The sequence below is a fragment of the Stegostoma tigrinum genome, chromosome 11, assembly GCF_030684315.1.
Source record: "Stegostoma tigrinum isolate sSteTig4 chromosome 11, sSteTig4.hap1, whole genome shotgun sequence".
NCBI lineage: Eukaryota > Metazoa > Chordata > Chondrichthyes > Orectolobiformes > Stegostomatidae > Stegostoma > Stegostoma tigrinum.
This window is the reverse complement of record NC_081364.1, coordinates 364,718-377,981: the sequence shown is the minus strand read 5'-3', so window position 1 is coordinate 377,981 and position 13,264 is coordinate 364,718.

Here is a 13,264-nt window from a genome sequence, read left to right as displayed (position 1 = left end):
TCATTGAGCTTTTTGGTGTTCATTGAATGCAGAGGCAGTGGGACCTGCATAACAGATGGACTTGTTCCATGTACTTTAACCACTGATGCCACATTGGGACATTGTTCCACTTCTGTCATTGTTTAATGACAATACATATATTTTAAAATTCACATCATTCCAATGTCCTTACAGAAATTCAGGTTAGAAGAAATAATAAGTAATCTAAAGTTCACAACAGTACTGCATTTTTATATATCATTACCAAATAAAACTTTACAAGTTGAATAGCTACACAGAATTTAATTCACTATTGAGCAAGGGCATGCGATTTATAAATAAGTCTATGCTCGTTTGAAAAAATAACTTGAGCCAAATTACAACTCTGAGCAAATGGTGCAATGATTGGTGTGTGATGTCAGAACAGGCTGGAGGGGTCTGAATGTCTGCCTCCAATTCCTAAATGGAAATTCTCCCAAGTACAGCCTTCCAATAGACACACCAGCAGTGATAGAAGATCCAGGTTCAATTACTTTTACAAGAGTGGCACAGTAGCTCTGTGGTTATCACTGCTGCCTCATAGCGCTAGGGTTGCAGAATCAATTTCACCATTGGGTAATTGTCTGTGTGGAGTGTGCACATTGGGTGGCATGGTGGCTCAGTGGTTAGCACTGCTGCCTCATAGCACCAGGGACCCAGGTTCAATTCCAGCCTTGGGTAAGTGGCTGTGTAGTCTGCAATTCTCCCAGTGTCTGTGCAGGTTTCCTCTCACAGTTCAATGATGTGCAGATTAAGTGGATTAGCCATGCTAAATTGCCCATGATGTGTGGGTTAGGTGGATTTGCCATGGGAAATGCAGAATCACAGGAATACAAGGAAAGAGTCTGGGTGGAACGCTCTCCAGAGAGTCGGTGTGGACTTGGGGGGCTGAATGGCCTGTTTCCATACTGCAGGGATTTTATGACACTTAACAGACAGTAGTTCTATAAGTATAGCTGAAGAGAATAAACTGCACTGTTCTTCATCATGACCTTCATAAAAAAGAGCAATAAATGCTGAAACTATAAGCCAGCTAATATACAATATTGGTACAAAAAGCGGAGGAATGGGATTGTGAGAGATACAGCAGTTTGGATCGGAAATTGGCTTGCTGAAAAAAGACAGAGGGTGGTAGTTGATGGGAAATGTTCATCCTGGAGACCAGTTACTAGTGGTGTACCGAAAGGGTCGGTGTTGGGTCCACTGCTAGCACATAGAACATAGAACAGTACAGCACAGAACAGGCCCTTCAGCCCACAATGTTGTGCCGACCATTGATCCTCATGTATGCACCCTCAAATTTCTGTGACCATATACATGTCCAGCAGTCTCTTAAATGACTCCAATGACCTTGCTTCCACAACTACTGCTGGCAACGCATTCCATGCTCCCACAACTCTCTGCGTAAAGAACCTGCCTCTGACATCCCCTCTATACTTTCCTCCAAACAGCTTAAAACTATGACCCCTCGTGCTAGCCATTTCTGCCCTGGGAAATAGTCTCTGGCTATCAACTCTATCTATGCCTCTCATTATCTTGTATACCTCAATTAGGTCCCCTCTCCTCCTCCTTTTCTCCAATGAAAAGAGACCGAGCTCAGTCAACCTCTCTTCATAAGATAAGCCCTCCAGTCCAGGCAGCTGCTGTTTGTCATTTTTATAAATGACCTGGATGAGGGCGTAGAAGGATGGGTTGGTAAATTTGCAGACGACACTAAGGTCGGTGGAGTTGTGGATAGTGACGAAGGATGCTGTAGGTTGCAGAGAGACATAGATAAGCTGCAGAGCTGGGCTGAGAGGTGGCAAATGGAGTTTAATGCAGACAAGTGTGAGGTGATGCACTTTGGTTGGAGTAACCGGAAGACAAAGTACAGGGCTAATGGTAAGATTCTTAGTAGTGTAGATGAGCAGAGAGATCTCGGTGTCCATGTACACAGATCCTTGAAAGTTGCCACCCAGGTTGACAGGGCTGTTAAGAAGGCATACAGTGTTTTAGCTTTTATTAATAGAGGGATCGAGTTCCGGAACCAAGAGGTTATGATGAAGCTGTACAAAACTCTGGTGCGGCCGCACTTGGAGTATTACGTACAGTTCTGGTCACCGCATTATAAGAAGGATGTGGAAGCTTTGGAAAGGGTGCAGAGGAGATTTACTAGGATGTTGCCTGGTATGGAGGGAAGGTCTTACGAGGAAAGGCTGAGGGACTTGAGGCTGTTTTCGCTAGAGAGAAGAAGGTTGAGAGGTGACTTAATTGAAACATATAAAATAATCAGAGGTTTAGATAGGGTGAATAGGGAGAGCCTTTTTCCTAGGATGGTGACGGCGAGCACGAGGGGGCATAGCTTTAAATTGAGGGGTAAAAGATATAAGACAGATGTCAGAGGTAGTTTCTTTACTCAGAGAGTAGTAAGGGAATGGAACGCTTTACCTGCAACAGTAGTAGATTCGCCAACTTTTGGTACATTTAAGTCGTCATTGGATAAGCATATGGACACACATGGAATAGTGTAGGTTAGATGGGCTTTAGATCGGTATGACAGGTTGGCATAACATCGAGGGCCGAAGAGCCTGTACTGTGCTGTAATGTTATATGTTCAAATAGTGAGGAAAATTTTAGGAATGAAATAGTTGAGAGATGACAGCAGCATGGATTTGTTAAAGGCCAGATGTGCCTATAAGTAATTGAGGGACTGATGCCTGGGGGGAGTGTTTGCTAGAGCAGTTGGGGAGGGTTTAAACTAATATGCCAGTGAGATGGGAACCTATGCAAGGAGTCAGAAGGCGCAAGGACACAGACAAAAGGTTGAAAAGGGAATAAGAAATGTGATTGACAGAGAAACTAAGGACAAAATTCCAATGAGGCTATTGAGAAAAATAAGAGGGAGACAAACAATGTTAAAAAGACAAACTTAAAGGCTTTTGTGCCTTAATGCGTGGAGCACTGACAATAAAGTGGATGAACTAATCACACAGATAGATGTAAACGGGTGCAATATAATTGGGATTATGCAGACATGGCTGCAGGGTGACCAGGGATGGGAACTGAATGTCCCAGGGTATTCAGTATTAAGGAATAACAGGCAAAAAGGAAAAGGTGGTGGACTGGCATTGCTGGTTAAAGAGAAAATTAACACAATAGTGAGAAAGGATATCAGCTCTGACAATGTGGAGTCTGTATGGTTAGAGTTGCTAAATACCAAGGGGCAAAAAACATTAGTGGATGTCGTATATGGACCCCAAAACTGCAGTGGTGATGTTGGGAATGGCATTAAACAGGAAATTAGAGAGGATGGGATAAGGGGATATTGGTGATCATGGATTATTGCAATCTGCACATAGATTGGGCAAATCACATTAGCCACAATGCTGTAGAGGTGGTATTCCTGGAGTGTATACAGGATGGTTTTCTTGACCAATATGTGGAGGAAGCAACTAGGGAGCTGGCCAGCTTGACTGGGTTCTGTGTAACGAGAAGGGAATCGTTGCCAATCCAGCTGTGCAAGACCCCATGGGGATGAGCGACCACAACAAGATACATAAAAACCAAAAGAACTGCGAATGCTGTAAATCAGAACAAAAACAAAGTTGCTGGAAAAGTTCAGCAGGTCTGGTAGAATCTGCAAAGAAAAAAAAAGTTAACATTTCAGGTCTGCTGACCCTTCCACAGAACTGATTCAAAGACTAGGGCGCTGAATCTTAATAAAGGAAACAATGACAATATGAGGTGTGAGTTGGCCGTGATAGATTGGGGAGAGTCACTTAAAGAGATGACAGTGAATAGGCAGTGGCAAACATTCACGGGACTCATGACAGAACTGCAACAACTGTTTGTTCTTGTCATGCACAAAAGCAAAATGCATAAGAGGGCCAATCCATGGCTTACAAAGGAACTGAAGATAAAGTATCCAATCCAAGGAAGAAGTATACACATTGTCCAAGAAAAATAATATTTCTGAGGGCTGGAAACAGTTTAGAATTCCGCAAAGAAGGACCAAGGGATTGGTTAAGGGGAAAACACAGTACAAAAGTAAGCTTGCAGAAAACATAATGAGTGACGCTAAAAGTTTCTATAGGTACTTAAAGAGAAAGAGTTTGTTGAAGACAAATGTAGGTCCCCTACAGACAGAAATGGGGGAATGTATAATATGGGACAAAGAAATGGCTGAGCAACTGAATACATTCTTTGTTTCTGTCTTCACAAAAGGGGACACAAATCAGATACCAGAAGTGTTGGAGAATGCAAAATTTAGTGAGCGTGAAGAATTGAGGGACAGCAATCAGAATCAGAATTGCTACAGTGTGGAAGCAAGCTATTCAACCCATTGAGTCCACTCTGACCTGCTGGGGATCATCCTACCCAGACCCACAATCCTACCCTATCCCTGTAACCCTGGTTTACCCATTCATCCCTGGAAATTATGGGCAATTTAGCATGGCCAATTCATCTAATCTGCAAATCTTTGGACTGTGGCAGGAAGCTGCAGCATTTGAACTGAACCTGGGACCCTGGCACTATGAGGCAGCAGTGCTAACCACTAAGCTACTATGCCACCCAATGTTAGTACAGAATATATTTGTAGCGAAATAGTGCTAGGAAAATTGATGATCATCTACAGAGTACATAAGTACTGCATAAAAGATTACTATGCAAGGTTAAAGCACATGGGGTGGGGGCAATGTATTGAGATAGACAGGAAATGGTTGTCAAAGAGGAAACAAAGAGTGGGAATTAATGGGTCCTTTTCAAATTGGCAGGACGGAAGTACTGGATTGCCATCGGGATCTGCGCTGGGACCACAGCTATTCACTATATATGTTAATGATTTGGATGGGGAACAATATGTAATATCTCAAAGTTTGCAGATGATACCAACTTAGGCGGAAGGATGAACTGTGACAAGAATGCAGAAATCCTTCAGCATGACCTTGACAGGTTGGGTGAATGGGCAAATCAATGGCAGATAATTTGGATAAATATGAGGTTACTCACTTTGGAAGCGAAAACAAGAAGGTAGATTACTACCTGAATGGCTGTAAATTGGGAGAGGGGTGTGTGCAGCAGAACCTGGGTGCCCTTGTGCACCAGTCGAAGGTAAGCATGCAGGTGCAGCAGGCGGTAAAGAAGGCAAACGGTATGTTGAGCTTCATTGCGAGAGATTTTGATTACAGGAGAAAGGATGTGTTCTTGCAGTTGTATAGGGTCTTGGTGAACACCTGGAATATTGTGTGTAGTTTTGGTCTCCTGTTCAGAGGAAGGATGCTCTTGCTCTCAAGGGAGTGCAGTGAAGGTTTATCAGGCTGATGTACGAGTAGGGACTAACTAGGTTAGGATTGTTCTCGCTGGAGTTCAGGGGAATGAGGGGGGGATCTCATTGAAACTTATAAAATTCTCACTGGACTAGACAGGGTAGATACAGGGAGGATGTTCCTGATGGTGAGTCTGTCCAGAACTGGGGGTCACAGTCTGAGGATTTGTGGTAGATCATTTAGGACAGAGATGAGGAGACATTTCTTCATTCCAAGAGTGGTGAGCCTGTGAACTTGGTGAGCCTTCATTATTACAAGTGGTGGCTATCAAAACATTGAATGTATTCAAAAGGTGGCTAAATATAGCATTTGGGTCGAATGGGATCAAAGGTCGTGGGAAGAAAGCAGGATTAGGCTGTTGAGTTGGACAATCGGCGATGACAGTGATTAATGGTGGAGCAGGCTTGAAGGGCCAAATGGCCTCCTCCTGCTCCTATCTTCTACGTTGCTATGTGAGCCTTAGAACTCTCTTCGCTAGAACGTGGTGGAGGTCATTGAAGATTTTTTAGCGGTGGGAAGTGTCTGAGGAGGATTCTGGGAGAAAACAAAATCAAAGAACTGCGAATGCATGATATCAGAAACAAAATGGAAATTGCTGGAAATCCTGAGGACTGGCAGCATCTGTGGACAGAAAAGAGTTAACATTTCAGGTCTAATGAGACTTCTTCTGAGCTGTTTGTACCTGGAAAAAAGTTGGTCTAAAATTATTGAGTTTGATATTGAGTCTAGAAGGCTGCAGGGTTCCCAAGCAGAAAATGAGATGCCATTCTTCCAGCTTACACTGAAATTCACTGGAGGACTGTAGCAAGCCTCAGACAGAGATGTTGGCCGAGAAACACTGTGGTGTGTTGAAGTGACAGGCAATCGGAAGCTTAGAGTCATTTTTATAGACAGAATGTAGGTGTTCTGCAAAGTGTTCACCCAGTCTGTACTTTGTTTCCCTGATATAGAGCAGACTACATTGTAAACTGTGAATATAGTAGTTTAGATTGAGTGAACTGCAGGTAAATTGCTGCTTCCACTGGGAGGTTTGTCTGAGGCCTTGGCTGGTGAGGAGGGAGGAAGTAAATGGGCAAGTGCTACACCTTCTGTGATTGTCGTGGGAGGGTTGTTGGGAATGGAGAAAGCTGATAGGAGACGGGAGAGGAATATGTGTCTGTGAGTGGCATGCCCCTGAATGTGGCAGAAATGCTGGGTAATGATCTTTTGGACGCGGATGCTGGTGATTTGGTAGATGAGGACGAAGGGGTGAAGTGCAAGAGATGGGTCAGACATATCTGAGGGCCCTGTCAACCACAGTGGTGGAGAATCCTCGTTTGAGGAAGAAGGTGGACATTTCTGAGGTTCCCTTGCAGAAGGAACAGACACAGAGGAACTGGGTGAATGGGATAGAGTCTTCATAGGGAGCAGGGTGTGAGAATGTATATTTGAGGAAGCTGTGAGGGTCAAATGGAATGCAGTGGATATTGGTGGCTAGCCTGTTCCTTGGTCGAGGAAGGTAAGGGAGAAGCCAGCAATGGACCAGGCAAAAGTGACAGTGGGGTAGACACTGGATGCAAAACTGATAAACCTTTCCAATTTTAGACCAGAGAGAGAAGCAGCACTGTTGGTGTCATCAGTGTACCAGAGAAAGAATTGTGGGTGGGGGCCAGAATAGGACTGGAACAAGGATTGTTCTATGGAGCACATGAAAATATAGGCATAACTGGGGTCCATGTGGGTACCCATCGCCATCCCACTGACCTGAAGTAAATTAAGAGGAGTTAAAAGTTTACTCAGAGAGTAGTTAGGGAATGGAACGCTTTGCCTGCAACGGTAGTAGATTCGCCAACTTTAGGTACATTTAAGTCGTCATTGGATAAGCATATGAACGTACATGGAATAGTGTAGGTTAGATGGGCTTGAGATCGGTATGACAGATCGGCACAACATCGAGGGCTGACGGGCCTGTACTGTGCTGTAATGTTCTATGTTCTAAAAGAAAAACTGAAAGAACTGTGGATGCTGTAAATCAGGTATGAAAGCAGAAGTTGCTGGAAAATCTCAGCAGGTCTGGCAACATCTACGAAGATACTGTCAGACTTGCTGAGCTTTTTCAGCAACTTCTGTTTGAGTTAAGAGAGAAGTTGTTCAGAGTGAGGATGAGCTCAGCCAAGTGGAGGAGAATGGTAGTAGATGGCAATAGTCCAACTTTTTATCCAGGAAAAAACTGGGAGCCCTGAGACCATCCTGATTGGGGTGGGGCGTGTGAATGTGCAAAGGGACTGCACCTCCACGGTAGAGAGGAGACAGCTGGAGCTTTCAAACTGGAAATTCTGAAACTGACGTGAAGCATCAGAAGAATTATGGATGTAAGTGGGATGGGATTGCCAAAGTGGGGAAAAAAGGTAGGAAGAGATAAGTTCTTTGGGGCAGGAGCAGACAGAAACCATGGGTCTGCTCTTGCAGTTCTTGCAGACGTGCACAGTACAGAGTTGGGGAATTTTGAGCTTGGATGCAGTTAGGGGTGGGACATCACTAGGTGAAATGAGGTTAGTGACCCTGCAGTGGACACAATGGCCTGGTGGGTCATGGTCCAAGGGGAGATAGGAACCAATATCTAAGAACAGATGTCAGCCTTTGCAATGCAAAGATCAGTACACCCAACAACAGCACCATCTGTCAGCAGGCTTGATTATAAAGTCAGTATTCAATCTGGGATTAGTTTTGGAAGTAGCAGAGGGCGCAAAAGTGACAAGATAGGGAACTGGGACCATGAAGTGAGTAAAGACTTGAGTGTTAACAATGATGAAAGAATAGTCACCTTCCAATACGCAAGAAAGAAATAAGGGCAGGGTTATATTGTACATATGTAAATGAACAGAGTACAGTGAAATTGGGGAACTGGAAACGGAAGCAGAAATTGCTCTGGGGGTTATGACATAGTAGCATTGACAAAAACATGGCTCAAATCAGAACAGGGCTGAATATTTAACATAGATAACACAGTGTGGAGCTGAAGGAACACAGCAGACCAAGCAGCATTAGAAAAGCAGGAAAGTCGACGTTTCGGGAAGAAGGGCCCTGACCCGAAACGTCAACTTTCCTGCACCTCTGATGCTACCTGGCCTGCTGTGCTCTTCCAGTTCCACACTGTGTTATCTCTAACTCCTGCATCAGCAGTTTTTACTAGCTCTGAGTAATATTTAACTTCAGAGATAATGGGAACTGCAGATGCTGGAGAATCCAAGATAACAAGATGTGAGGCTGGATGAACACAGCAGGCCAAGCAGCATCTCAGGAGCACAAAAGCTGACGTTTCGGGCCTAGACCCTTCATCAGAGAGGGGGATGGGGTGAGGGTTCTGGAATAAATAGGGAGAGGGGGGAGGCGGATCGAAGATGGAGAGAAAAGAAGATAGAAAAGAAGAACCAGCCCAGCTCTTCCCCTCCACCCACTGCATCCCAAAACCAGTCCAACCTGTCTCTGCCTTCCTAACCTGTTCTTCCTCTCACCGATCCCTTCCTCCCACCCCAAGCCGCACCCCCATCTCCTACTAACCTCATCCCACCTCCTTGACCTGTCCGTCTTCCCTGGACTGACCTATCCCCTCCCTACCTCCCCACCTATACTCTCTCCACCTATCTTCTTTTCTCTCCATCTTCGGTCCACCTCCCCCTCTCTCCCTATTTATTCCAGAACCCTCACCCCATCCCCCTCTCTGATGAAGGGTCTAGGCCCGAAACGTAAGCTTTTGTGCTCCTGAGATGCTGCTTGGCCTGCTGTGTTCATCCAGCCTCACATTTTATTATCTTGAATATTTAACTTGTCAGGTTATAAGGCTTTTCGTGGAAACAGGTTGGGTAAAAAGGGTGGTGGTGAAGCAGTTCTGGTCAAAAATAATATTGGGGTTGTATGACAGACCCCCAAATAGTCAACGTGAATTAGAGGAACAAAAATGCAGGGAGACTGGGGAAACTTGCAGGAGCAATAGGGTTGTCTTGGTAGGGGGTTTTAATTTTCCTAACATAGACTGGGACTGCTATAGCGTTAAGTGCTTAGGTGGGGTGAAATATGTTGAATGCGTTCACAAAAGTTTCCTCAAGCAGTATATAGAGGGTCCTACTCGGGAAGGGGCAGAACTCAACCTACTCTTGAGAAATATGGCAGGCCGAATGACTGAGGTGACAGTGGGAGTGCACTTTGAGACCAGTGACCATAGTTCTATTAATTTTAAAATAGTTACAGAGAGGACAAAACTGGTCCACCGGTTCTAGTTTTAAACTGGGACAAGGTGAATTTTTGATGGAATGAGACAGGAGCTTGCAGGGGTTGATTGGAGCAGTTTGTTTGCAGGTAAAGGGATCTCCAGCAAGTGGGAGGCCTTTAAAAGTGCGATAGCTAGAGTTCAAGGTCACACTCAGAGCTCCCTCTCACAATTGGTGTTAACGCTCAGGGCTCTCTCAGGGTTTTACATTCAGGGCTCATTCTCACATTCAGTATTCACACTTAGAACATAGAACACTACAATGCAGAACAGGCCCTTCAGCCCTCAACGTTGCGCCGACCTGTGAACTAAACTAAGCCCACCCACCTACACTGTCATCATCATCCATATGCTCATCCAAGGACTCTTTAAATGCCCCTAATGTGGCTGAGTTCACTACATTGGCAGGCAGGGCGTTCCATGCCCTTACCACTCCCTGAGTAAAGAACCTGCCTCTGACATCTGTCTTAAATCTATTACCCCTCAATTTGTAGCTATGCCCCCTCGTACAAGCTGACGTCATCATCCTCGGAAGAAGACTCTCACAGTCCACCCTATCTAATGGCCTGATTATCCTGAGATAATGGAAACTGCAGATGCTGGAGAATCCAAGATAACAAAGTGTGGAGCTGGATGAACACAGCAGGCCAAGCAGCATCTCAGGAGCACAAAAGCTGACCTTTCAGGCCTAGACCCTTCATCAGAGAGGGGGATGGGGAGAGGGTTCTGGAATAAATAGGGAGAGAGGGGGAGGCGGACCGAAGATGCAGAGAAAAGAAGATAGGTGGAGAGGAGAGTATAGGTGGGGAGGTAGGGAGAGGATAGGTCAGTCCGGGGAAGATGGACAGGTCAAGAAGGTGGGATGAGGTTAGTAGGTAGGTAATGGAGGTGCGGCTTGAGATGGGAGGAAGGGATGGGTGAGAGGAAGAACAGGTTAGGGAGGCAGAGACAGGCTGGGCTGGTTTTGGGATACAGTGGGGGGAGGGGATGAGCTGGGTTGGTAGTGTGATGCAGTGGAGGGAGGGGACAAACTGGGCTGGTTGTGGGATGCGGTGGGGGAAGGGGAGATTTTGAAGCTGGTGAAGTCCACATTGATACCATTGGGCTGCAGGGTTCCCAAGCGGAATATGAGTTGCTGTACCTGCAACCTTCGGGTGGCATCCTTGTGGCACTGCAGGAGGCCCATGATGGACATGTCATCTGAAGAATGGGAGGGGGGAGTTAAAATGGTTCGCGACTGGGAGGTGCAGTTATTTACTGCGAACCGAGTGGAGGTGTTCTGCAAAGTGGTCCACAAGCCGTTTCCCAAATGTAGAGGCAGCCACACCGGGTACAATGGATACAGGAAACCACATTGGCGGATGTGCAGGTGAACCTCTGCTTAATATGGAAAGTCAACTTGGGGCCTGGGATGGGGGTGAGGGAGGAGGTGTGGGGGCAAGTGTAGCACTGCCTGCGGTTGCAGGGGATGGTGCCGGGTGTGGTGGGGTTGGAGGGCAGTGTGGAGCGAACAAGGGAATCACGGAGATAGTGGTCTCTCCAGAAGGCAGACAAGGGTGGGGATGGAAAAATGTCTTGGGTGGTGGGGTCGGATTGTAGATGGCGGAAGTGTCGGAGGATGATGCGTTGTATGCGGAGGTTGGTGCGGTGGTGTGTGAGAATGAGGGGGATCTTCTTTGGGCGGTTGTGGCGGGGGCGGGGTGTGAGGGATGTGTTGCGGGAAATGCGGGAGACGCAGTCAAGCACGTTCTCGATCACTGCGGGGGGAAAGTTGCGGTCCTTGAAGAACTTGGACCTCCCCCTCTCTTCTTTTCTCCGTGGAAGGGTCAAGGCCCGAAAGGTCAGCTTTTGTGCTCCTGAGATGCTGCTTGGCCTGCTGTGTTCATCCAGCTCCACACTTTGTTATCTCTGATTATCCTGTATGCCTCTATTAAATCCCCTCTTAGCCTCCTTCTCTCCAATGAAAACAGACCCAAATCCCTCAGCCTTTCTTCATAAGGTTTTCGCTCCAGACAAGGCAATATCCTGGTAACGAGTTTTGAGAAGATTTGTAGCTCAGGTTGAGGTTCTGGATGTGAGTTTGCTCGCTGAGCAGAAGGTTAGTTTTCAGACGTTTCAACACAATGCCAGGTAACATCATCAGTGAGCCTCCGATGAAGCGCTGGTGGTATGTCCCGCTTTCTATTTATCTGTTTAGGTTTCCTTGGGTTGTTGATATCATTTCCTGTGTTGGTGATGTCATTTCCTGTTATTTTTCTCAGAGGATGGTAGATTGGCTCCAAATCAATGTGTTTGTTGATGGAGTTCTGGTTGGAATGCCATGCTTCTAGGAATTCTCGTGCGTGGCTCTGTTTGGCTCACATCCATATCCTGGTAAATCTCCTCTGCACCTTTCCCAGCGCTTACACATCCTTCCTGTAATGGGGCGACCAGAATTGCACGCAGTATTCTAAGTGAGGCCACACTAGCGTTTTGTACAGTTGCAGCATGACATCACGGGTCCGGAACTCAATCTCTCTACCAATAAAACCTAACACACCATAATCCTTCTTAACAGCACTATCAACCTGGGTGGCAACTTTCAGGGACTTATGCACATGGACACCAAGATCCCTCTGCACATCCACATTACCAAGAATCTTTCCATTGACCCAGTATTCTGCCTTCCTATTCTTCTTCCCAAAGTGAATCACCTCACATTTATCCGCATTGAACTCCATTTGCCACCTTTCAGCCCAATTCAGCAGTTTATCCAGTCTCCCTGCAACCTGCAACATTCTTCCACACTGTCCATGACTCCGTCTACTTTAGTGTCATCTTCAGAACATAGAACATTACAGCACAGTACAGGCCCTTCGGCCCTCGATGTTGTGCCGACCTGTCATACCGATCTCAAGCCCATCTAACCTACACTATTCCATGTATATCGATCTGCTTGTCCAATGACGACTTAAATGTACCTAAAGTTGGCGTATCTACTACCCTTGCAGGCAAAGCGTTCCATTGCCTTACTACTCTCTGAGTAAAGAAACTACCTCTGACATCTGTCTTATATCTTTTACGCCTCAATTTAAAGCTATGCCCCCTCGTGCTCGCCGTCACCATCCTAGGAAAAAGGCTCTCCCTATTCACCCTATCTAACCCTCTGGTTATTTTATATGTTTCAATTAAGTCACCTCTCAACCTTCTTCTCTCTAGCGAAAACAGCCTCAAGTCCCTCAGCCTTTCCTCGTAAGACCTTCCCTCCATACCAGGCAACATCCTAGTAAATCTCCTCTGCACCCTTTCCAAAGCTTCCACATCCTTCTTATAATGCGGTGACCAGAACTGTACACAATACTCCAAGTGCGGGTGCACCAGAGTTTTGTACAGCTTCACCATAACCTCTTGGTTCCAGAACTCGATCCCTCTAATAATAAAAGCTAAAACACTGTACGCATTCTTAACAACCCTGTCAACCTGGGTGGCAACATTCAAGGATCTGTGTACATGGACACCGAGATCTCTCTGCTCATATACACTGCTAAGAATCTCACCATTAGCCCTGTACTTTGCTTTCCAGTTACTCCTACCAAAGTGCATCACCTCACCCTTGTCTGCATTAAACTCCATTTGCCACCTCTCAGCCCAGCTCTGCAGCTTATCTATGTCTCTCTGCAACCTACAGCATCTTTCGTCACTATCCACAACTCCA